The 25,419-nt window shown below is 33.1% G+C and overlaps 4 long non-coding RNA genes across 4 annotated transcripts; 1 reads left to right on the top strand and 3 right to left on the bottom strand.

Moving 5' to 3' along the window:
* Positions 1-2,782: 2,782 nt before the first annotated feature.
* On the bottom strand, positions 2,783-3,486 carry LOC135133297 (uncharacterized). Its single transcript, XR_010281164.1, has 3 exons — positions 3,418-3,486; positions 3,114-3,352; positions 2,783-3,043 (listed from the first exon to the last, which is right to left on the bottom strand). It is a non-coding gene; the product is annotated as an uncharacterized LOC135133297 (long non-coding RNA).
* Positions 3,487-9,108: 5,622 nt separating this feature from the next.
* Positions 9,109-9,725, bottom strand: LOC135131899 (uncharacterized). Its single transcript, XR_010280938.1, has 3 exons — positions 9,638-9,725; positions 9,345-9,572; positions 9,109-9,264 (listed from the first exon to the last, which is right to left on the bottom strand). It is a non-coding gene; the product is annotated as an uncharacterized LOC135131899 (long non-coding RNA).
* A 6,383-nt stretch (positions 9,726-16,108) lies between these two features.
* LOC135133316 (uncharacterized) lies at positions 16,109-16,823 on the bottom strand. Its single transcript, XR_010281167.1, has 3 exons — positions 16,732-16,823; positions 16,433-16,615; positions 16,109-16,367 (listed from the first exon to the last, which is right to left on the bottom strand). It is a non-coding gene; the product is annotated as an uncharacterized LOC135133316 (long non-coding RNA).
* Positions 16,824-22,768: 5,945 nt separating this feature from the next.
* LOC135131879 (uncharacterized) lies at positions 22,769-23,511 on the top strand. Its single transcript, XR_010280934.1, has 3 exons — positions 22,769-22,826; positions 22,877-23,021; positions 23,088-23,511. It is a non-coding gene; the product is annotated as an uncharacterized LOC135131879 (long non-coding RNA).
* The last annotated feature ends 1,908 nt before the right edge of the window (positions 23,512-25,419 follow it).

Genomic DNA, 25,419 nt, shown 5'->3' with positions numbered 1-25,419 from the left:
TGATAAATCACAAGTACAAACTCATCATATTTTTTGCATTTTAGATAGGATTTATTCAGCAAAATTTAAGGGTGACGTCATCAATTTTTTTAGGAGGGATGAACAAATACATTTTGAACAAAAGTTTACCATGCTTATAATAACTTTAAAATATTCCCAAGATTTCAAAGCATTCGGTTTTGTAATTCCTGATTAAATCGATAAAATAAATTCACGCCTTCATTAATTTTTTTGAGTCACCCTGCATATGCAAATCCAAAAATATGAATGAAATGATAAATCACAAGTACAGACTCATCATATTTTGTACATTTTAGATACGATTTATTCGGCAAACTTTTGAGCTGACGTCATCAGTTTTTTGTAGAAGATAACCAAATATATTTTGACTAAAAATTTATTATGCTCTTTATAACCTTAAAACATCTGCAAGATTTCAAAGCATTCGGTTTTGTAGTTCCTGATTAAATCAATAAAATAAATTTACGCATTCATTAATTTTTTTGAGTCACCCTGTATATGCAAATCCAAAAAATATGAATGGAGTGATAAATTACAAGTACAGACTCATCATATTTTTACAGTTTAGATAGGATTTATTCGGCAAACTTTCGAGCTGACGTCATCAATTTTTTGGAGGGGATAAGCAAATATATTTTGACTAAATATTTATTATGCTCTTTATAACCTTAAAACATCTGCAAGATTTCAAAGCATTCGGTTTTGTAGTTTCTGAGTAAATCAGTAAAATAAATTTACGCATTCATTAATTTTTTTGAGTCACCCTGTATATGCAAATCCAAAAAATATGAATGGAGTGATAGATCACAAGTACAGACTCATCATATTTTGTACATTTTAGATATGATTTATTCCACAAACTTTTGAGCTGACGTCATCAAGTTTTTGGAGGGGATAAGCAAATATTTTTTGACTAAAGATTTATGATGCTCTTTATAGCCTTAAAACATCTGCAACATTTCGAAGCATTCTGGTTAGCAGATTAAAAATTAAATTTCAAAATGTTGTTTTATAATTTTGATTTTTTTTCCAAAAATCTGGACGTTTCGGGTGAAAAGTCGATTCAGAGTTGTAAACTACATGTGTAGGACTATGTTATTTTATACAATTGAAAACCCATTTACTATGTACAATTTTGAAGTGACGTCATCGCATTAGTGGTGGGGATGATTAGACAAATTTTGGTTAGCGTTTTACCATCTACATGATATTCTTAATATAAGTACAAAATTTCACAACAATCGGTCGAGTACTTTCGGAGATTATCTGTCTAATAAAAATCCGGGACGGCAGACGGACAGACGGACAGACGGACAGACGGACAGACGGACGGACAGACGGACGGACAGACGGACAGACGGACAGACAGACGGACCTATTTCTCCGTCTTCTAGGGGTCATGAAAGATCGAGAAAACGTAAAAGTAGAGAGTCGGCCGACGGACTCGATTACAATACTTCCTTTGCTTACGCTCGGGAAGTAAAAATAGGGAAAACTTAAAGGATACCCCGTATAAGCAAATCTAAAAAATATTAATGCAGCGATAAATCACAAGTATAGACTCATAATACTTTGCACATTTAAGAAAGGATTTGTTCAGCAAAATTTTGAACTGACGTCATCAATTTTTTAGGGGGGATGAGCAAATACATTTTGAAAATTTACCATGCTTATGATAATTTTGAAACATGTCCAAGATTTCAAAGCATTCGATTTTGCAGTTTCTGATTAAATCAATAAAATAAATTCACGAATTAATTTTTTGAGTCACCCTGTATAAGCAAATCTAAAAAATATGAATGGAATGATAAATCAGAACTATAGACTCATCATATTTTGTACATTTTAGATAGCATTCGACAAGATTTTGAGCTGACGTCATCAATTTTTTGGAGGAGATAAGTAAATATATTTTGATTAAAGATTTATCATGCCTATCGTAAACTTAAAACATCTGCAAAATTTCAAAGCATTCGGTTTTGCAGATTCAAAATTTAATTGCAAAATGTTGTTTTATAATTTTGATTTTTTCCAAAGAGCTGGACGTTTTGGGTGAAAACTCAACACGCAGTCATAAACTACATGTGTAGAACTATGCTATTTTATACAATTTAGAACCCATTTAACATGTAGAATTTTGAAGTGATGTCATCACATTATTGGTGGGGATGATTAAACAAATTTTGGTTAGCGTTTTACCATCTACATGACATCCTTAATATAAATCCAAAATTTGACAACAATCGGCCCAGTACTTTCGGAGATTATCTGTCTAATATAAATCAGAGAGGTGAGATTGACGGACAGACGGACAGATAGACAGAGGGAAACGGAAAAGTCGAGAAAACGTAAAAATAGAGAGTTGGTCGCCGACTCAATTACAATATTTCCTTCGCTTACTCTCGGGAAGTAAAATTGACTGCCCTGTATTTTAATGTGTAGTAAGCTGAGAAGCGCGATTTACACATATGGAACACAGAACACAGAAAAGAATACTGATATGGCAAAATTTGTTGTGGATGGCACCCCATAAACTTCTAAAATATAGGTATTATGGAAATATTACCAAAGTTCTCTATACATAATTTTGGTTTTAATGCTTGCCTAGATATTTTTTAACTTATATGCAGTTCAAATGGACGTGTTGTTTATCTAAGAAAATTTACTAATATGCCATTGATCAGTTACATCAAAAAGACTTACTTTAACATTCAAGTAACGAAAGTTTTACAAATTTTGTTCCTTAAATAGTAACCAGAAAGTTGTTTTATTTTCAGACTCTACTAAACAAAAACTTGTACATTCCGGAATGCTAGAATAAACTACATAATTTTGCAAAGAATTATTGTCGTTGCGCATAATAAAATTAAAGAGAAAATGTACATTTCTGCCGAATTACACAAATCTGAATCACACACTCTACAGTGGGCGTCTCCTAGTTCACTTAGGTCGTCACATATTTCCATAAACTCATGAACTTCAGAATCTTCCATGCAATCTTTCGTTTCCCATCTGGAACCTTCTGCACAAAAATACAAATAAAAAATACAAATTTCAATAGGTAATAGTTTCTATAAGTGTTTTTTACCTACTTCTAAAATATGTTCGTGTCACACATTTCTCTGACTCGAAGCTGCATGTTCTTGTCTCTATAGGATCGGCACATTTTCCATTGCAATAGTAACATTCTAGATTAGCTTTTGCGCCCTTACGCAAAACAAAGGTAAAGATAACCAAGGCAGTAAGTGCAATCTTGAATTCCATTCTGCAGTGTGGATTTAAAATACTTTAGGTCAGAGTATCTTTTTTTTGTGATCATAGGAAAACTTCCCTTAAAATCAATGATGATTATGTTTACACATCAGTAGTGACGTGTTATGCAGTGACTGTACTTACATAATGTACGATTCACATACAAGTACAGAGAACCACAAGAATTTATTGTTATAAAAAATGTTTTTAAAATAACAAATGGAGTTGTTATGACACCATATGACAGATCAAGTGATGTTAGCCTCAGCGATGTTCATCGAGGAGTCAAGGCACTTTAACTGACTGTAGTGCTGTTTGTAACTCTTTACATATCTCACTTCGGCTGACTTACGCACTTTCATTCATCTATCGCCCAAAATCCTATTATGAACACTTTGTCAGTGATTTATGGTATGACGAAAGATTTTGGTCCTGCAGAGTGCGTCTTCAACGGATGTTCTCCCGCTCTTGAACTCAAAGCGAATGGCTTTAAGAAGAATATATAAATCGTTCATTGTAGGAAAATTCCTCTCATGGATTTCTTTAGCTGTTTTCCCTTCAAAAAGAAGAACTGGATCACCCTACGAATTGCAATTTTCTCTTTGTTTAAATAAAATCACTCGACACACTAGTAAGCAAAGCACCTTTCACGATTGAACCAGTGAAAGATACCGCATTGAAATTGGTTCATCCGTTTAGGAGCTACGGTGTCACAGACACACACAGGGCCTCAAAGTGATAACACTCCTCTTTTTCAGTCTAGGGGTTAAAAAAGTGCAATCATTAAAGCACAGATTAATGTAACTTTGTGTCTGAAAAGAAAGCTTTTGTTAAACAATCGTCAAAGATTTCTCACACTTTCTCATGTAGACAGAAAAAAAAATTATGCGCCTCATTTTTCAAAAGATGCAGCAAAAATTTGAAATTGTCCGTTAGTTTGAGGTAAATACTCCCAGAATTCACACATAACTAAGTGATTGGTTTTCTGTTGCTAAAGTAAAGAAAAGCATTAAGCTGTAATATTTATTTACCTAGAAAGATAGGAAGAAACAGTTTACGCCCATGGGCGAAGTTTGAGTTTTGACGAAGAGAGCCTTTAATAGTCCAAGGGCGTAAACAATCCTTTGACTAAAGGCGAGTACAACTATAAAATATGTAAATTTAATAAAAAGCTCTTGATAAATGTTGGGAATTGTCCCCGTACACTGCAAACACGAGGGGCAATTTAATTGAAACAAATCGGCAAACAGGTGGTAGATCCAAAATCTCTACGCTGGAAGAGGATTACTATCATAGGAATTTAGTCTTTTCATGTCTTCTAGGCTATAAAAACGTTTGCACGCTAATGGTGGCAAGATAAAATATTGAGTTGTGAGTTTACTTAAGCTGATACTGTATAAACTAAAGTATTATCTATCAATAAAACTTTTCTCCAAAAGAACATTATTATTATTTAGTATTTATTTTAATTTTTCCAGGCCAATGAAACAAACATTTACAGCATTAGTTTCAACAGCATGTTCAAGTTAATGTCATTTAAGCATTTATTTGTTATTTTATGCACAATTCAAATTGATGTTTTGCTCATCAGCCTTATACGACGGCTGTACTTACATAATGTATGATTCACTGTTTACAAGTAAGAAGTTTTTTTAAAACATGTGTAGACTAAAGTTCTGAAAAATTGTTTATGTCCGATTGCTCTATAAACGTTACTTTATTTTATTATTTAGCGGCCGTAATGTGGTACTTTATGGTACTAGTGCAATAAAGACAACTTTATTTTACACTTGTTTTTATTAAAGTTTTCGTGAATACAATCAAACTTACTAACTAAAATAATCTAGGCATGATCGCAATGTTTAATATTTACAACATAACTACTACCAGAAAGCGTATATTGGATATTTTCCTTGTCGCATTTCACTGGTTTTGTTTCTATTACTGCTTCTGCTTCTATTACTGCTTCTGCTTTTCCACATGAGCATATCTTCAGCAACATCTTTTTCCGAAAGATTTGTGCCTAGAATTTTTTCCACAACGTTAATTTTAGCAGTTTTATCAATATACCCCTCCGCTACAATTGATGAAGGCCAGCCCCCATGTCTTTTCATATGAGGAAAGCTCTGTAGTGACTTACACCAAAATACTCTCTTCCGACGTTGATTTGACGTTCTTTTTAGAGCACCACTTCCAATGAAGGTTGTAAGTTTCTTCGTATAAATGTCTTGATTTTGATGATAGTAAAGACTCTTTAACATTCCTAGCAATCTCTGCAGTGACGGCTCGTGCCAAAAAAACGTGGGTCGGCCAAACATGAGGATAACTTTAATTAGTAAACGTTTTTTAGTTAATAAAATGTCATTGTCATTTGTTAAATCAGTTTTACGCCGTTTCGCAGATGGAGGAGCTATATCAGCAATCTTAAAGTAGCAATCTCTTCAACATCAGAATATATCTTTGAAAAATAATGATCTTCATTTCGAATTCTTTTTAAAGTGGATAGAAGTGAGAGAATTCTGTCGTTACAGTAAGTTATGTCGGACAATTTATTTTGAACTATAGAAAAAACTGCCTGATCGAAATATCCCAGTCGTCTACATTCTCAATTATAAAATCAAAAACATTTTAATCAAAGTGGTTCGGTTATCAAATAAAGTTTTTACAGCGCGAGATTTAAAGTTCCAGCGAGTTTCTGAGTTACCAGGTAATCTCTTTTTGCAAATTTTATCTAGGAGATTTGTACGTTTGGTTGACTTTGTAAAAAAAGCTGTAAATCCTGATACGTTTGAAAAAAAATCTACATTCTTTAATATTTTTACAAGAGTTTTGCAGCACTAAATTAATTTTGTGTCCATAACAGTGCGTAAAAAGTGCTTGCGCTGCAATTGATTTAACTTTTCTTTGTAATCCATTCAATTCTCTCGCCATCGCCCCAGCCCCGTAATATGTTTCACTGATTAATTTTTTTTTCAATGTTAAAATGGGAAAAACTATTCATTAACACACTGAAAATATCGTGTGCAGTTCATCCTTCACTAACATTTAAGAAACAGAGAAATCGTTCTAATAATTTACCATTGGGAACAAATCGAAAAATGACAGACATTTGTAAAAAACAACTGATATCTGTAGTCCCATCTATTTCCCACGAAAAACACGTAGCAACATTAATTTCTTTATGAATTACTTGGCTTACAATTTTGGAAATTGAATCAATTAGATCATTTTGAATTGTTTTCGATAACCCGGTGAAAACAGAAGAAGAATCAATGAATTTGTTGAAATTTGACATTAGATTGTTGCAGCAAATTTTGCTAACTCCTTAAAGTTGCCTTGATTATCCGAACCACTTGTTCCATCGTTACCTCGAAATGCCATTTCTTGTGTTGACAGAAAAATAATCATATTTATTAAATGCTTTACCATAATTCTGTTTTCTCGAACAGTTTCATTGTATTTATTTATATATGTATTCGTATCTGGCACTATCCAACGAATTTGCGATATTGTGTTTTCCGAACAATTTAAATTTTAGAGTCAAATGAATATGCTCCTTTGAAATTTTGCGTTTGGCCAGTGCACGATGAACTTCTTTTAAATTATCATAACTACTAACTAGAATTATAAGGGTTCTTGGATTCCGAAAATAATAAACAATACCAGCAAAATAATTTGTTACGTGTTTCGCTGCCAGCTAACTAAGGACATTTACAGTAGTGTTTTAGAAAATGCACGATTATGACCAGGCTTCGTTTGAATCAAATCGATCATTAACGTTGCTTCACAAAAACTTTATGGCCATAAGTTAATTCTTTAAATTTATATATTAATAAATAATTAACCAAGTCGCCATTCGTGTCAACTATATTGCGAAAAGTGTCCATCCTGAGTTTTTATACGAATTAATATAAGTATATTTAATTATTTACCAATTCAATCAAGCGCTTCGTCCAACGTGCAACCAACACTGGTCAAAAATATTCATCGTTCGTTCATCTTCGGTTTACTAATCGTCCAAGTACGTTGGATTGCTATAACCGAGCCGGCCGGCCGACCGTGGGTGGAAACTATACGGGAATTCACGGGCTATTTTATGTAAAATATTATTTATTAGAGGAGATGAATACAATTTCAACACTCTACAGTTAGGAATATACCGTATTAAGATATATGTGATCAACTGATTGATAAAAAGATTGCAGTACTTATTGTTTGAATCATCCAATTTTACCCAACTAAATTACATTATTAACGACTTTCTTAAATTTTGAAACTTTATGCTTGACATGCACAATTCTTTAATCAGTTCTTAATAATTTATAATTCAGAATCTTGTATTTACATTAAGGTATTAATTAAGGATAATGAAAAACTGTAAATATGGAAATGAATAAAATAAAAGAGCGATAAGTAGAAACGAGCGCGCCGCATCCATTGTGTCGTCTGCGTCTGCGGCAAAATCGGCCAGAGCGCCATGGGCCGATGTTGTGTGTTTCAATCTACGCCAGAATTGTAACTTAACGCAGCCATATACCGATCGGAAAGCAAAAGCCGTAGCTCGTAGATTACTGTTGGTAATTTTTCAACGCATCGGCCGGCCGGGCCCGTGTCTATATAGGCATTTGACATAGTAAAACAATTTCTCTCCGGGATGAATTTAAAACATTAAACTGTGACTTCATTATTAGAAATTAATAGTAATTATTTTTATTTATTTGTTTATTAATTTTTTAATTTTTATAAATTATAGTACATTTTACCATATCAGTTTTTCAAAAATGCTAATAAAAAATTTGGATTTTCAAAAAAAAATCTTTTCTTATTTCTCAAATTATTTGGTACGGCCTGGCCGACCCTGCCGTCCCTGACGAGCCGTCACTGAATCTCTGTTATCTCACTTTCTGCTTGGTTCGATGTACTAGCTTGCATTTTTCAACTTTAAACGCAAACACCAAAAATCAAAATAATTTTCACTTGTGTAAACAGACAATGGGTTACTGCAGTAACAATGAAAAAGTAGACTAGATTTTCTGAAATTTATTTTGCAATTGGTTTTCCTTAATTTTTATTTTTTTAAATTATAATAATTGTTGCAATCAGACATAAAGCCTTGTATGTAACGCATACATAAACCGGCTTTATTGACGCGCCTTTTTTATCGACTCGGTCGCTACGCTCCCTCGTCTACTAAAATCGGCTTGTCAATAAAAACCTGGTTTATGTACTTGTTACATAAATAGCTATTTGTATTGAACGTTAATAGCTATTTATACACCAAGTGAATTAAACAAGCAGTTACAAAGTAACACTTCAAATGTGTCCTGGTAATGAAAATTGACCTGTTTTCAATTTCAAAATGAATCAACAGATGAGTAATTTAGGACTCATTTTCACTGAAATGCCCTCTATTTTAATGTGGAGTAAGCTGAGAAGCAAGACTCACACATATGGAACACAGAACATAGAAAAGAATACTGGTAATGACAAAATATGTTGTGGATGGCACCACATAACAACTTCTAAAACATACGAAAATATTATTAAAGTTCTGTATAGGTAATTTTGATTTTTTTGCTTACCTCTATTTTTTAATTTACATGAAGTTCAAATGGATGTGTTGTTTTTCTGAGTAAATTTACTAATATGCCATTGATCAGTTACACCGAAAAGACTTCTTTCAACATTCAAAGAACGAAAGTTTTACAAAAAAAGACAAAACCAGAAAGTTGTTTTAGTCTGCAAAACTCTGCTATACAAAAACTTGTCGATTCCGGAGTGCTATAATAAACTATATAATTTTGTAAAGAATTATTGTCACTGAGCATAATAAAATTAAAGAGAAAGTGTATATTTCTCCTGAATTACACAAATCTGAATCACATATTCTACAATTGCCGCTTCCGTCTTTAAGTAGCTCTTCACATGTGTCTCTAAACTCACGAACATCAGAATCTTCTATGCAACCTTTCATTTGCCATTGGGCACCTGCTATACAAAAATACAAATAAAAATACAAATTTCAATACAGAGTACGTAATAGTTTCTATGTAAGTGTTTTTTTGACCTACTTGTTAAAAAAATTGTGATCGTCACACATCTCTGTGACTCGGAACATGTTGTTGTTTCTATAGGATTGGCACATTTTCGCTGGCAATAATAACACTCTTGATCAGCTTTTGCGCCCTTACACAACAAAAAAGTGAATACAACGAAGGCAGTAAGCGCAATCTTGGATTCCATTTTGCAGTGTGGGTCTAAAATACTTTAGGTCAGAGTATCTTTTTTTGAAAATTTCCCTTAAAATCAAAGATGATTATGTTTACAAATCAGTAGAGACGTGTTATGCAGTGGCTATACTTACATAATGTACGATTAACTCTTACAAGTACATAGAAGTACAAGAATTTATTGTTATAAAAATGTTTATAAAATAACAAATGGAGTGACACATTATGACAGATCAAGTGAGGTTAGCCTCAGCGATGTTTATCGAGTAGTCAAGCAACTTTAATTGATATAAATTTTAAGTAAACAAGTAAATTATCGACTGTAGTACTGTTTGTAACTCTTTGTACTTCTCGCTTCGGCTGACTCAGGGACCTTCATTCATCTGTTGCCTAAAACCCTATTATGAACTTTGTCAATTATTTCTGGTATGACGGAAGATTTTGGTCCTCTAGACTGCTGCTTCAACGGATGTTCTCCCACTCTTGAACTTATTAACTCAAAGGCGAATGGCTTTAAATCCTTTCAAGGTCCTCTTCAGTAGTTTTTCCTTCCAAAAAGGTGGGTAAATTTTGGTAATATGAAGACTTTAGAGACACATTTGATGTCTATGAGGCTTGTCCAAAAACATCAGATTTAACTTTGTGTTTTGATTGTTTATGACGCAGTACACACATATTTTCCGCTTTTGTATTTTCTTTTAAAGACAAGCAGTTCACACATTTTAAGACATCAAATTGATAATTTTTACAGTATATATGCACCGGTACACTGGGGGCAAGTAGGTTTTTTACTCTTGCAGTGGATAGACGAATGATAAAATCCATTTATAACTTTAGTATGGTTTCTAGTTCATTGGAATATATAGCAAGAGAAGATGGTAACACCGTAGGGCTAATACTTGAAATTGTTTGAAAACTGCAAACATTACAACCCCATTAACATCTCCGTAAATGTGGCATCATCTAGACCAGTGCATATAATATGAATAATATGATACTATGGATCTAAAATTACCTAACCATATTAAGTAGCGGCCTTCTTCTTTCTGTCACTAATTATTAGCGGACACTTGTATTAAATGCACTAATTTATGTTATAAGATGTTCAAAATCTTGAGGTCATCACCAAACAATAGGAGGTGTATGAAAAGATCAGGTCTCAAAATATTTGTGATGTCACTGGTGAAAAGTATAAATAATAACGGCCCAAGATTAGAGCCTTGGGGCACGCCTGAACAGGGTGTAACATCATAAGATTTAAAACCGTTGTATGTGACGTATTGTTTCCGGTTGCTCAAATATGACCTAAATAATAAGATTAGGGATTCACTGAAATCAAAAGGGCGTAACTTTTGCAACAGAAGTTCATGACTAATATTATCGAAAATGTTAAATTGAGTAGCGTGATTTTATATGGTCTTCTACTTGAGAAGGGCCAATCGCACAACACAGAAAAAGCGGAATTCCCTTACCTTTCTAAATTTCCCTTTTCGCTGCTCGTTGGCACGGGGTCATTCACTGGTTCCACGGTTTTAAGTCACTATTATTTTTAATTGGAACGGTTGGCTGCAAAGTCCACAAAAAAAAAGAAAGTCCCACTTATTTATTGGTACACACTAAATGAGTTAAAATTAGAAAAATTGCCAAATGAACAAATGGATCACCGCTCACGGTTATATCTACAAATTGAAAAAAAAATGAAAATTTAAACACTGTGAGCAAAATGAAATGCACTGTACAAAATTAAATTTAAAAGCAAATTTCACGTCGAGAAGGAACATGTGGCACACTAAAAAATCCCGACCAGAGAACTGACAAAAATTGACCAAAACTAAGCTTTTATCACTTCGCCAAAAGTGGAGACTCCACCCGGCATCAGAGGGCTAACAAAGAAAAACCAATGGGATGCAACCTCTGCGTTGAAATGAAGTGCCTTCTCGTTCTCTCTCGAACCAAACCAGCAAACCGCTCAAATCCTTGTCGATTCACATATTCTTATCAAAAACTAGTTTTCTAACATATTAGTTACCCTCACATTGTAAAAGAAAATAAATCTATCGAACAGCTTTTTGGAGGCCACTGGCTCCCGATTTAATTAGTATAGCCAGTCATAGATCGCGAACCCATCATATCTTCTGTTACCTGTGACTTGGTTTCCCCTAGATGGAATCGCAAACTTCATTTCACCTGTGGTAGGCTAGATCTAGGCCTGTTATCCATCCGAATTTACAATCTTTTCTTTTATCAAAATATATGTACATATTTACAAAGCGAGGAAATCGCATCACTCCATTTTGATAACGGGATTTCTCGAACAAAACGCTTCTCTGCCTTTGTGTCCATCCATCATGATCATTATAAAACTGTACCGTTTTCTTGAAATTCAACAAAAAGGGCTAGGCACTTTCTAACGACTTCCTCAGAAAAATGAACATGTGGTACCATAAAACTTAACACATGGGGAGAGAACGGGAACTGGATAGATGGGACAAAAGGAAATATATGGATCTGGTGGGCAATCGAGATAAATCAGCTCGCGACAAAGAGTGGCATTCGGGGGCCATGTGCGATGCACTTCTTACAACTGAAGTGCCCTGTATTTTAATGTGTAGTAAGCTGAGAAGCACGATTTACACATATGAAACACAGAACGCAGAAAGGTAGGTATACAGATAATGGCAAAATATGTATGTTGAGCATTATCTAGATCTTTGTTTCTAAATAAATTATCTAGATAAATATTTGGTTATCTATGATCTGTAAATAGATTAAATCAAATTTAAGCACAAAATATCTGTATCTAGATAAAAAATAAACGCCACAGATACAGTAAACTCATTTGACGTACACCTTGTAAAAAAAACGTAAAAAAGATGTATCTGTACAGTAAACTCGCTTGACATACACCTTGTAAAACTTTTGTAACTTAAGCGGCTTAAGCCAAAGCACCCTTAACTATATAACTTAACTCAGTTCACAGCTCCATTATGACAACAATGGACAGTAATAATTCTTGCGGTTCGGGTTCATGAAGCTTACACTAACCAGTTTGACATATAAGCGTTGTTTGGCTTAAGCCGCTTAAGTAATAAAAGTTTTACAAGGTGTATGTCAAGTGAGTTTACTGTACAGATACATCTTTTTTATTTTACGTTTTTTTTATTAGTTGGTAGTTAGTTATTGTGGTCCACTAATAGAGTTCTGTGACTAATATTAAGCTATTTAATCATATGTTCACCGAAACTCTCATATTTTGAATACCATCTTTTTCTATATTGTAACCTTTAGTACTATCCATCTTTAAATATAATCCTGAAGGGTAATAAAGTTGAGGTCCGTTAATACTAAGTATGGTTCACTATTCACTGCATTTTACAATAAACCCAACAACAACCCGCGGTAACCTGTTATATGCTGTATGTTATAAGAACAGACATGCCGTTTGTGTCAAATGATATTGCAACGCCTACTCTGAGTGATTTTTCAATGCAACAATCGTTATTTGTTTTATTAAATAGGAGTAATTTTTTTACTGTAAAAAATTTCTTTACAGGTATTTTTATTTCTACAAAATAATAATTACGTCTTATATACTGATTAATTTTTTTAATTAGCATAAATTAGTTTTTTCTTCTGCACTTGTCGAGCGGGTGTTTACCAGCATAAGCCAACTTCTTACACCAAAAAAAAATTGTTTACGGGAGAACACATTTGACATATTATATACATATTTATATAACATATATTAATTTAAAAAAAATCATTAAAAAATAAATAAAAATCAATTGTTTTATTGGCCAAAGTTTGAAAATGTTTCTGTTTTTACTTCCCGAGCGTAAGCAAAGGAAGTATTGTAATCGAGTTCGTCGGCCGACTCTCTACTTTTACGTTTTCTCGATCTTTCATGACCCCTAGAAGACGAAGAAATAGGTCTCCCATTTCCGTCTGTCTGTCCGTCTGTCCGTCTGTCCGTCTGTCCGTCTGTCCGTCCGTCTGTCCGTCCGTCTGTCCGTCTGTCCGTCTGCCGTCCCGGATTTTTATTAGACAGATAATCTCCGAAAGTACTGGACCGATTGTTGTGAAATTTTGTACTTATATTAGGAATATCATGTAGATGGTAAAACGCTAACCAAAATTTGTCTAATCATCCCCACCACTAATGCGATGACGTCACTTCAAAATTGTACATAGTAAATGGGTCTTCAATTGTATAAAATAACATAGTCCTACACATGTAGTTTACAACTCTGAATCGACTTTTCACCCGAAACGTCCAGATTTTTGGAAAAAAAATCAAAATTATAAAACAACATTTTGAAATTTAATTTTTAATCTGCTAACCAGAATGCTTTGAAATGTTGCAGATGTTTTAAGGCTATAAAGAGCATCATAAATCTTTAGTCAAAAAATATTTGCTTATCCCCTCCAAAAACTTGATGACGTCAGCTCAAAAGTTTGTGGAATAAATCATATCTAAAATGTACAAAATATGATAAGTCTGTACTTGTGATCTATCACTCCATTCATATTTTTTGGATTTGCATATACAGGGTGACTCAAAAAAATTAATGAATGCGTAAATATATTTTATTGATTTAATCAGGAACTACAAAACCGAATGCTCTGAAATCTTGCAGATGTTTTAAGGTCATAAAGAGCATAATAAATGTTTAGTCAAAATATATTTGCTTATCCCCTCCAAAAACTTGATGACGTCAGCTCGAAAGTTTGCCGAATAAATCATATCTAAAATGTACAAAATATGATGAGTCTGTACTTGTCATTTATCACGCCATTCATATTTTTTGGATTTGCATATACAGAGTGCCTCAAAAAAATTAATGAATGCGTAAATATATTTTATTGATTTAATCAGGAACTACAAAACGGAATGCTCTGACATCTTGCAGATGTTTTAAGGTTATAAAGAGCATAATAAATGTTTAGTCAAAATATATTTGCTTATCCCCTCCAAAAACTTGATGACGTCAGCTCGAAAATTTGCCGAATAAATCGTATCTAAAATGTACAAAATATGATGAGTTTGTACTTGTGATTTATCATTCCATTCATATTTTTGGATTTGCATATGCAGGGTGACTCAAAAAAATTAATGAAGGCGTGAATTTATTTTATCGATTTAATCAGGAATTACAAAACCGAATGCTTTGAAATCTTGGGAATATTTTAAAGTTATTATAAGCATGGTAAACTTTTGTTCAAAATGTATTTGTTCATCCCTCCTAAAAAAATTGATGACGTCACCCTTAAATTTTGCTGAATAAATCCTATCTAAAATGCAAAAAATATGATGAGTTTGTACTTGTGATTTATCATTCCATTCATATTTTTTAGATTTTCTTAAGAGGTGGTTCAAAAAAATTAATGAAGTCAATTTATTTTATTGATTAAATTAAAGGCAACACTTATTATTAGTATTACACCCCAACCAACCCAATTTGGTAGACACAAAATTTGTTAAAGGAAAAACTCGGTTGAAACATAAGGGTAGCATGCTTATTTACATCGACTTTAACATTACAGACCTGCATTTGTTTTATGCACTCACTTGGTTCCGCGAATGTGGAATAGACTTGTTTATAATCAACCAATTGTGAATTTCACCGTCAAGAATTAAAATAAAACCCAATGTTTTATATAATAAGCGGAAGTCGAAGCAATAAAACCGATGGTCGTTTTGTTTACAGTTTCTCTGTTCGACTCTCACGTATGCTGTTACGCTTGTCATCTTAAATTAAGAATGTTTATACATAAACGATTTTCAGTTGCCGTATACGCGAGTAAATTGTTTCGTTATTTTATTGATTATAAAAAATCAATATTCAAAACGACCCAATTCATTTTCCCGAAAATTTGGGAATACAATAATTTTATTCTTAGTATTACACTACATCTATCCCAACTGATATACGTGTCCTTGCAAAAATGTTGATGACGTCATCGCAATTTTTTTTAAATTCCCACTACAAAAATGTAATGAGAAAAAAACACAATAGCCATGCAGTCGTCAAGTTTCCGACAGCGAGGGAAGTACTGTCTAAACTCTTTAGACCAATTTTTTAATTTACATGCAGTTCGGATGGATGTGTTGTTTATCTAAATAAATTTACTACTATGCCATTGATCGGTTAGATCGAAAAGACTTCAAGTACTTTCAAGTAACGAAAGTTTTACAAATCTTGTTCCTTATAGTAACCAGAAAATTGTTTTCTCCCCTCCTGACATGTAAACAAAACATTCATACACGTTGGACACGCTTTACCGCCTTTGGGTGCCAAAGTAACTCAATATGCATTAGCCTCTAGAAGCTCTAATAAAAAAAGTTCTGTACAAATAATAAAAAAAACATACTAGAACACTACTTTACATCATGCTTTGTTCAATCAAAACTTTTGAATTAGAAAAAATGAATTATTTAAAAAAAATTCACATGCCGCCATCTCGTGGTTGTCGGTATTATAGATTCCTTCAGTAAACGTCAAGTGTCGAAAATGTCACTTCATTTATTTAAATTTCGGAGAATATTTTTAAAAATAAATATTTTTTAAAATAAAATCAATGTCGGGGGAAAAAATTGAATACAATTTTCGTGTGTAAATAACTATTATTTGCAGACTCCAATATACAAAAACTTGCAGATTCCGCAATGCTATAATAAACTACATAATTTTGCAAAGAATTATTGTCATTGCGCATAATAAAATTAAAGAGAAAGGGTATGTTTCTCCTGAATCACATGTTCTACAGTGGGCTCTGCTATTTTACGTAGCTCTTCACATGTGTTCATGAAAACATCAACCTCAGAATTTCGTAGGCAATCTTTATGTTCCGATTTGAAAGTTTCTATACAAAAATACAAATTTCAATACAGTGTAGGTAATAGTTTCTATAAGTGTTTTTTTACGTACTGTCAATCATTGTTTGCGCCTTACATCTGTGTGACTCGGAACATTTTGTTGTATGCATAGGATCGGCACATTTTCCATCGCAATAATAACACTCTTGAGCAGCTTTTGCGCCCTTACCCAAAAAAAAAGAAAAGATAACGACGGCAGTAAGCGCAATCTTGAATTCCATTTTGCATTGTGGATCTAAAATACTTTAGGTCAGAGTATCTTCATTGTGATCGTAGGAAAATTTCGGTTAAAATCAAAGATGATTATGTTTACAGATCAGTAGTGATGTGTTATGCAATGCCTGTACTTACATAATGTACGATTCACTCTTACAAGTACAGAGAGGTACAAGAATTTACTGTTGCAAAAAAATGTTTTTAGAAAAACAAATGGAGTTCTTATGGTTATGACACATTAATGACAGATTTATTGATGTTAGCCTCAGCGATGTTTATCGAGGAGTCAACGTACTTTAACTGAAATAATAAATTTTAAGCAAACAAGTAAATTATTGACTGTAGTGCTGCTTGTAATTCTTTGAACCTCTCACTTCGGCTGACTCGGGCACCTTCATTCATCTGTTGCCCCAAATTAATCAACATTTTGCAATATCTTGTTCCTTTAATAGTAACCAAAAAACTGTTGTATTTCTAGGATGTAATACAAGAACGTGAAGATTTATTTAAAAAGTATTTATTCTTTACACAAATTGTATCTAATTACCTACTTAACTCTACAAAGGATTATGATTGCACATAATAAAACTAAAGAGAAAATGTGTATTTCTCCTGAATTGCACAGGTCTGAATCACATATCTTACAACTATTTCCCTCTTGTTTATTTATCTCTTCACATGCGGCTACAACCACATCAACAGGGTGAATGCAAGATTTTGTTACCTTCGTGTTGGGTCCTATACAAAAATACAAAAAGACGTAAATTTTATCAATAAAACTTTGCATCTTACATAATTTCAACACAATGTGTAGTTTGTTTAAGTGATTTTTATTTCTTACGTTTTGTAACGTTTTCCGATATACACTTCTGTGAGGCAGAACATGTCATTTTCTCAAGAGGATCTTTGCACTTTTTAAGACAAAAATAACACTCATGGGCAGCTTCTGCACCCTTATACAAGAAAAAGATAAAGATAACGAAGGCACTAAGGGCAACTTTCCAGTCCATTTTGCAGTGTGGATCTGAAATATTTTAGGTCAGGGAGTTTTTTGTCTTCCTTTAAAATCAGAGATGATTATCCTTATAGTTAGTAGTGATGCATTTGCGGTGGCTGCACTTACATAATGTACGATTCACTGTTTACAAGTAAGAAGTTTCTTTACAATATGTGTAGACTACAGGTATGAAATAGTATATTATTAGCCAAGGTTGCAGAGCCAAGCATTCTAGACCGAGCGCAAATTACAACCCGAGACGCGCAGCGTCGAGGGCTCTAAGTGCGAGGTCTAGAAGTGGCTTTGCAACCGTGGTTAATATACTATTTTTTTCACTAGTAGAAACAATAAGACAATAAACTGAAAAATAAACGTTCAATTTTTTGACGCAACATGATTTTGTTTCGATTTCTAATCAAACTTGATCTAAATCTTCAACACAAAGAAAACCGTTTACACTTGTCGCTGAGTTAATCATTTTATCTTCTACCGTCTACCAACTACCATGCGTATACTCAAGTAATGTTTGTAGCACATATTTGTTCATTTTTTAAGAAATAATCACATCAAACATTGCGTACATAACCTCAATTTTTCTTTTTGAACCCGTGGTAGCAAAAGTTGAATTTGCTACCACTAAATGAGTCGACATTTGCATGCGTCCAGGCTGCTAGTGAAAAAAAGTGTTTTTAGAATAACAGTTGGAGTTGTCATAAAGATCAAATGATCATAGCCTCAGCGATGCGAACCGGGGAGTCAAAGCAAGTCAAAACTTGTAGTATAAAGGACGTTTAGAAAAAAAGTGGTTTTAGAATTGAATCCACGTACATTTTGGTAATACAAAGACAAAGACTTTAGAGAAACATTTGATTGATATGAAACTTGTCCAAAAATAGCAGATTTGATTTTGTCGTTTGCTTGTTTATACGCAGTACTCACATTATAATCCCAAACCCAGATCAACACTTATATGTTTCGCTTTTGTTTTTTCTTTTAAAGACAAACAGTCACACATTTTAAGTCATCATATTGAGAGTTTTGACAGTATTATCCATTCACGATCTTTGTATAGTCAAGTAGGCTTGATATTTTTTCTTTAAGTTGGATAAACTGATTTGATGATTTAGTTTTTTGTCTGTCTAGTCCGATTCACATTTGCTTTGAGCTGGATTGCTACTTTTCTACTTCATTTATTAGATCAGAATTATTAGACGCAATTTTTTAATCAAGCAAACAAATGTTTTAATTTTGTCAGCATAGATAATTTGTCATTGTGACAGATTCACAGACCATTGCGACATTATTTAAAAAGAAAATGCTTAAAATAGTTTTACTGCAACAAAAAATTGCAATAAAAGGATGTTTTTTGCAGTTTCGAAAACACAAGCCCGACCTTTCTTTTGAAGAAGTAACTATGAGGCTGTCGAACATATTTTCTGTAATGTAAAAATACGCTGCAAAATATTTTTTAATTTTTTTTTTCATAGGTGGGAACATCAACTGTGGCGAAAATTTTATCAACAGGGGACCAAAATTTAAAAACATCACTATCTGGCAAGCGAAAACCAACAGATTTATTTACAAATTATATGTTTCGGAAAGACCTGCAACGACAAATTTGGCAACTTAATGAAAAAAACGAATATTTCACTGTAGATTCTCTTTTGGCATATTCTAGGGAACAGTTGGAATTTAAAGGGGGGCGAACCACATTATACAAAATTCTTAAGTCAATGGGTTATAAACACAGGAAAGTAAATGGTCGCAAAATTCTATGTGAACAAAACATGTCGTTTCAGCCAAAATTACTTTTTTGAGAACATATTAACAATTTCTAAATTCTTGTGAAAATTTGACTTTCGTGTATTTGCATGAAACAAAATGGTTCGTCCATTCGTCGCTGGGTGCACGATACTGATCTAAAAAGCAATCCCACCAAAATTAAAAGTGAAAGATCAAGGTTTACTATTCTCCACGCGGGTTGTTCAACGGGGTCTTGGACGGTTGTAACAATTTTTTTAAATTATAAAAATAACGATAGGGACTATCATAAAACGATGGACGGGACAATTTTTCGAAATTGGGTGGTGAATCAGCTCATTCCAGCTTTGGCAAAATTGAACCAAAAATGTGTGGTTGTTTTAGACAATGCACCGTATCAATGTTCAGTTGGATAAACCACCCACTTTCTTTAGTAAAAAATGTGAAATGCAGGAATGGTTCTTTAAACATAGTGTTGAATTTGACAAAAAATTTTTGAAGAAACAGTTGTGGGATTTAATTAAACCCTCAGAAATAATAGAAAAAAAAAGATATTTGATAGAAGAGACATTAAGAGAAAGTGGCCATGAAGTTCTTAGATTACCTCCGTACCATTGTCAATATAAACCAGTGGTTCGCAAACTGGGTGCCGCGGCACACTGGGGTGCCGCAGAACCCCCAAGAGGGTGCCGTCAAAATTTTATAATGATTTTAATAAATATAAGCACAAAAACAACTTTAAAGAATAATAATTGATGATCTTATTTTATTAATATGGTGCAACTGTTTAGTAATCGAAAATGTGTTCTGAACATGTTAATTTTCTTCATACTGAAGTACGATGGCTATCTAAAGGCCCGATTTTGGAAATTAAGAAAACAGATATAAAAGTTTTTTGAATCAGAAAATATCGAACAATTTTTTGACCTCCTTCAAGACCACGTCTGGTGTGCAAAACTAGCATATTTAACTAATATTTTTGAACACTTAAATAAAATATGTTAATTCAAGTATGCAAGGTAGAAATGAAAATATTCTAACCTCCAGTGAAAAAATGTTGTCTTTAAAAGACAAGCTTAAATTATGGAAAACAACTATTTATAAAACAATCTTAACATCAATTACATATTATACAATCATGTGATAAAGTGTTTTTGATAATAAATTAGTTACAATTAAAACTGTTCTTGGCGGGGTGCCGCCAAATTTTGTTTAATATTTTAGGGTGCCATCAACAATAAAAGTTTGCGAACCACTGATATAAACCAATTGTAATGGCGTGGGGATTTTGTAAGAACTATTACAACAAGCATATAAATTCTTAACCTTCATTAAAAAATAAGGTGGAGAATTTATAGCTTGAGGCGCTTTCTAAATGTACTCCAAGCATGTGGCAAAATTTTTGTAAACATTGTGAAAAACTTATTTTGGTAGATTGGGAAAAAAATATGGGAAATCTTTCGTACGAATCTATATCTCCTTTCATTATTTCGCTAGGTGAATCTGATTTAGAATCGGAATTTGAAAATGACGGTGATGATACAGATTTTCATAGCGAAATAATGGAAATGGAGTGAATTGTAGCTTGTCGGGGGGTGATATTTTTACGCATCTTTCGTTCTAAATTTGCCAAGGTAATATGTGAAAAATTACCTAACGTACAACAAAATAAGTATAATTTCAGTTAGATCATCCACGTTATTACTTTGCACCAAATTTTAAGCATTTTCATTTTTTTGTAACTCTTCGTGGACCTGGAGAAGGCGTATAGTAACGTTCTTATTAATAAGCGTTTGGAAGTACTTAGTAAAAGCAAATAAAGGGCACTTACGTAAGCATTAGTAATAGCTACATATATAGATGAATCATTCAATTTAAGGCCGAAAAAATGTTTCAGAAGAGCTAAACCCATCAAAGCACTAGAGCAAGGTTATTGTCTTTTACCAACCCTTTTAGTAATCTTAGGAAAGTGAAAAAAAAAGTTGGAAGATATGGAAATAGGCTGTTTACAAAGGTCGAGATTTCCATTTCTAAGAAGAGTGGGCGAGCAGAACGAACTGATGATTGAGAATTAAAGATGAGACGCTAAATGTGGCATGCGACAATAGTCGTATGTAGAACCCCCATTCATATAAAAACAATGTTTAAGTGAAATTTTAGTATTTGTTCCTTACATATGAAATAAACACTTATAAAAAGCCGAATAACTGTTTTAAATAGCGTAAAGTTTTATGCTTTCTAAGAAAAGGATACCGTTAACTTGGTCATTGCTACTGAAAACTGAAAATATCGGCAACAATGTTTATATTTCTAGCATATTTTTTAACTTTAATTCAATAAAACATAACCTAACGAAAAAAGCTTAGGCAATTTTTATTCTTCTGCATCGAATACCAACAAACTCACTAGATTTTCATGACCAACCCTACTATATAAAGATCGTGAATGGATAATAATATGTGTACTGTACACCAGGGACAAGTAGGTTTTTTACTCTTGCAGTGGATAAAAGATGATGAAACCCATTTATAACTTTAGTAAGTATGCTTTCTAGTCTATTGGAATCTATAGCAACAGAAGAAGGTAACACCTTTGGACTAATATTTGAAATTGTTTGAAAACGGTAAAAATTACAACCCCATGATCTTAGTTTAACGTGAGTCTTTTTCATCTTGGTAAATGTAGCATCATCAAGAGCAGCTCTTGTAATATGATAACTGGAACCGCAAAATTTAGTGCAAGAAATGACGAGTGTTTATTTAAAAAAATCATGAAGTTGCTATTGATTTTTGTTTTCTTTTTGATATATGCGCTTGAATTGAATTTGTGATCAATGACAGTTGTCATCGATCGTCTCATCCACGACCTCTAATCTAACTTAATTTTTCCAATGTAACAAGTGAGCAGCTTACTCTTGATTGACTGATTGATTAATTGTTTTGTGTCACTCTGAATAAGCAAATTTAAAAAATATTAATTCAGTGATAAATCACAAGCATAGACTTATCATGTTTAGCACATTTAAGACAGGATTTATTCAGCAATATTTCGAGGTGACGTCATCAATTTTTTACGAGGGATGAGCAAATACATTTTGCTCAAAAATTTACCATGCTTATGATAACTTTAGTAGAGTTAACGCAGAAAATCCCGATGCAATAAATAATAATTTAATCCAATTTTATAAAAATATATCTAGCTTTTTCTGCAAACATACAAATGTTTTTCTAAATATTCGACTATGCCTTCATGATCAATCTTTGATTCAGAATATTTTTTCATTTATAGCATACTATATAATATATTAAATTAATTAGATTCGCTTTATTCGAATTCAAATATTGAAATAGCACTTGTTGTAGACTATTCTGTAATGAAGCGGTTAATGCTGTCATCTGCCATGTGGCATGTGTCACATCAGTTCTGGTTTTTCTTGTCTCAAGTTCACGTGTAATCCGAAGAATTGATAATGGTAAGGTCTTTAATTGTTTATGAGTTATAACAAAAATAATGTATTTTCAGGGAGAGGAGAAATACAAAAAAATGTTAGAAAAACTCACTCCGGAACAGAAGGTCATCTGGCAACAAGAAAAAGGCAAAGCAGAACTTGAACTTGAATAAATACCAAATCCTTGAATTGAAGTTTGAGCATGTGGAAAACACTTTAGTAAGTTAATATGTTTTTTGATTGTTGGAAATTAATTTACAATAAATTGTCATTGTTATCTTGTAGGCTCAAGCCAATTGGGATAAGTTCAAAAAGTGCAACCTGATGGATGTTCGAAGTTGTATCCACTATTTTGATAGAAACAATGTAAATTCCAACATCTTTGAAAGAACCAAACGGTTTGAAATGTTTGCTACAGACGAACGACGAAATATAAATATACAAAAATGGGTATTATCTCCAGCTACTTTTAGAAATATATTCTCTCTGTTCTATGACAAACTATGTAAGTCGGCACATCCTTTATTTCTTTCAAAAAATATTTTAGTAATAAATGAGGATGCACTGGAGCCAAGTCAATTTAAAATTTTGGGATTTTTGTGGGAGGAAGTGCCGTTGCCAAAGAACAATCTACATGTACAACGAAAAGATAAAATGTGTAATCTGACTGAAATGTATAAAAAGGAATAAAAATGTTATTTTGAAATTATCTTGAAGTTCTTGTTAATTCCGTTTTTGTTATTTCTGACGGAAGTTTGTGATTAAAATAATTGTACATTTTTTAACCAAGAATAATTTCAAAAACTTCAAAAAATCATTCATTCTAGGTATAAAATTTTCCATTTACATATGTATAATAAATTATTCATTACCTAGTAACAATAAAAACGGAAAAAAAATGAAGCATCCAAATGGTATCGTATCAAAGTTTTCTAGAATAACTCTCTTGTCATAAACAAAACCAAATTCTTTTGTTTCTATTTTATTTAAATGTTCTTTAGTTTTAGTATCTCTGCTAATTCGATGGTATTGTGCATTGATTTTATTGTATTTGTTTTCTAAAATATTATTTACACTATCGAAATTAATCTTTATGGACGTTTCATACATTAACGGTGTTATCAATACTGTATCTGTAAATAACGGTTTTTTTTTTTGGTAAATGACATTTCATTGTATTTATTTTTATTAATCATTAAATTGTTATTTGAACACCATCTGTAAAGCCTATCGAGACATTTTTAAAGCCGAAGAGAATCATGATATGAGTTGACTACAGTATAAATCTTTAAATCATCCGCAAGGAGAAGAGAACGCACATCTATGACGTCAACAATGTCATTAATACACACATTGAAGAGCAAGGGACCCAATATGGAACCTTGTGGAACACTAGTCTCTTGTTTGCTTAGTTCTGATTTAAATCCATTGATTTTAACAAATAAATATCAACTGTCTAAATAAGAATTTAACAATGAAATTAATAAGTCCGAAAACCTAAACATTCTAGCTGTTGGAAATTCCCATTACCAATCACCTTAAGCAGGTACCTGGGGTTGTAAGAGGTGGGGGTGTGTCCCACCCACCCCATTTTAGTCGGTACCGGTACACACAATTATGTAGCAAGAGTTCTGGAATAAATCCCAAGCAAAACGGTCGCACTGTTCATTTTGGTCCTTCGAACCAATTCTAATAATCACAAACATTTTTGGTCCTTCGAGCCGGATATCCGAACCAGTGCCCGAATAGCGGTATAACAAATAAGTGAATAAGTGCGCCAAATCGATATTCAAAGCGGATCCAGAACTCCACGAAATCATAAATCAAGACACATGCCCAACATCCCAGAAGCGGATCATCATCAAGAGATTGCAGCAGCCAACATCCCAGAAGCGGATCATCAATGAGAGGTTGCAGCAGATCAAATCATCAAAAGGTCGGCTGATTTTATCCCAGGTGCGGATCATCATCGAAAGGTTGCAGCAGATTAAATCATCAAAAGGTCGGCTGATTTTATCCCAGAAGCGGATAATCATCGAGAGGTTGCAGCAGATCAAATCATTAAAAGGTCGGCTGATTTTATCCCAGAAGCGGATCATCATCGAGAGGTTGCAGCAGATCAAATCATCAAAAGGTCAGATCCTTCCTTTTTCTATCCTTCTAAGTCATACGGTTCTAAATTCTTATACGTATCAATCGCCCTGTGCTTAAGTTTCACCTTTGTCGTTGCGCGTCCGTAGTCTTCCGAAATGACCGAACTTACGAAGTTAAAAAATCAGCGTAAAATAATAAAGGCTGCCATAACGCGTATACAAAATAATGTAAAAGACGACGATAGTGTACCGGAATTAGATGCAAGGTTGTTAGATTTGACAGAAAGGTTAAAGGAGTACAATAATATTCAAAATCAAATAGAGTCACTTCAGATAATAGACGCGGAACATAATGAATCGTATTGGGAATCAGAAAATGATAAGGAACGTACCTCGGTTGAAAACCAATACTATAAAACATTAGGTAAAATAAAAGGCATAATTATTAAGAACAGTCCGGCGACGTCGAACCCGTCGCTAACCCCTAACTCTACAACTATTAACATACATAATGATGGTAATAA

Source organism: Zophobas morio, unplaced genomic scaffold (genome assembly GCF_036711695.1).
Source record: "Zophobas morio isolate AGI-343-1 ecotype UQ-CSIRO unplaced genomic scaffold, CSIRO_AGI_Zmor_V1 ptg000021l, whole genome shotgun sequence".
NCBI lineage: Eukaryota > Metazoa > Arthropoda > Insecta > Coleoptera > Tenebrionidae > Zophobas > Zophobas morio.
This window is presented reverse-complemented; position numbering and strand designations above follow the sequence as displayed.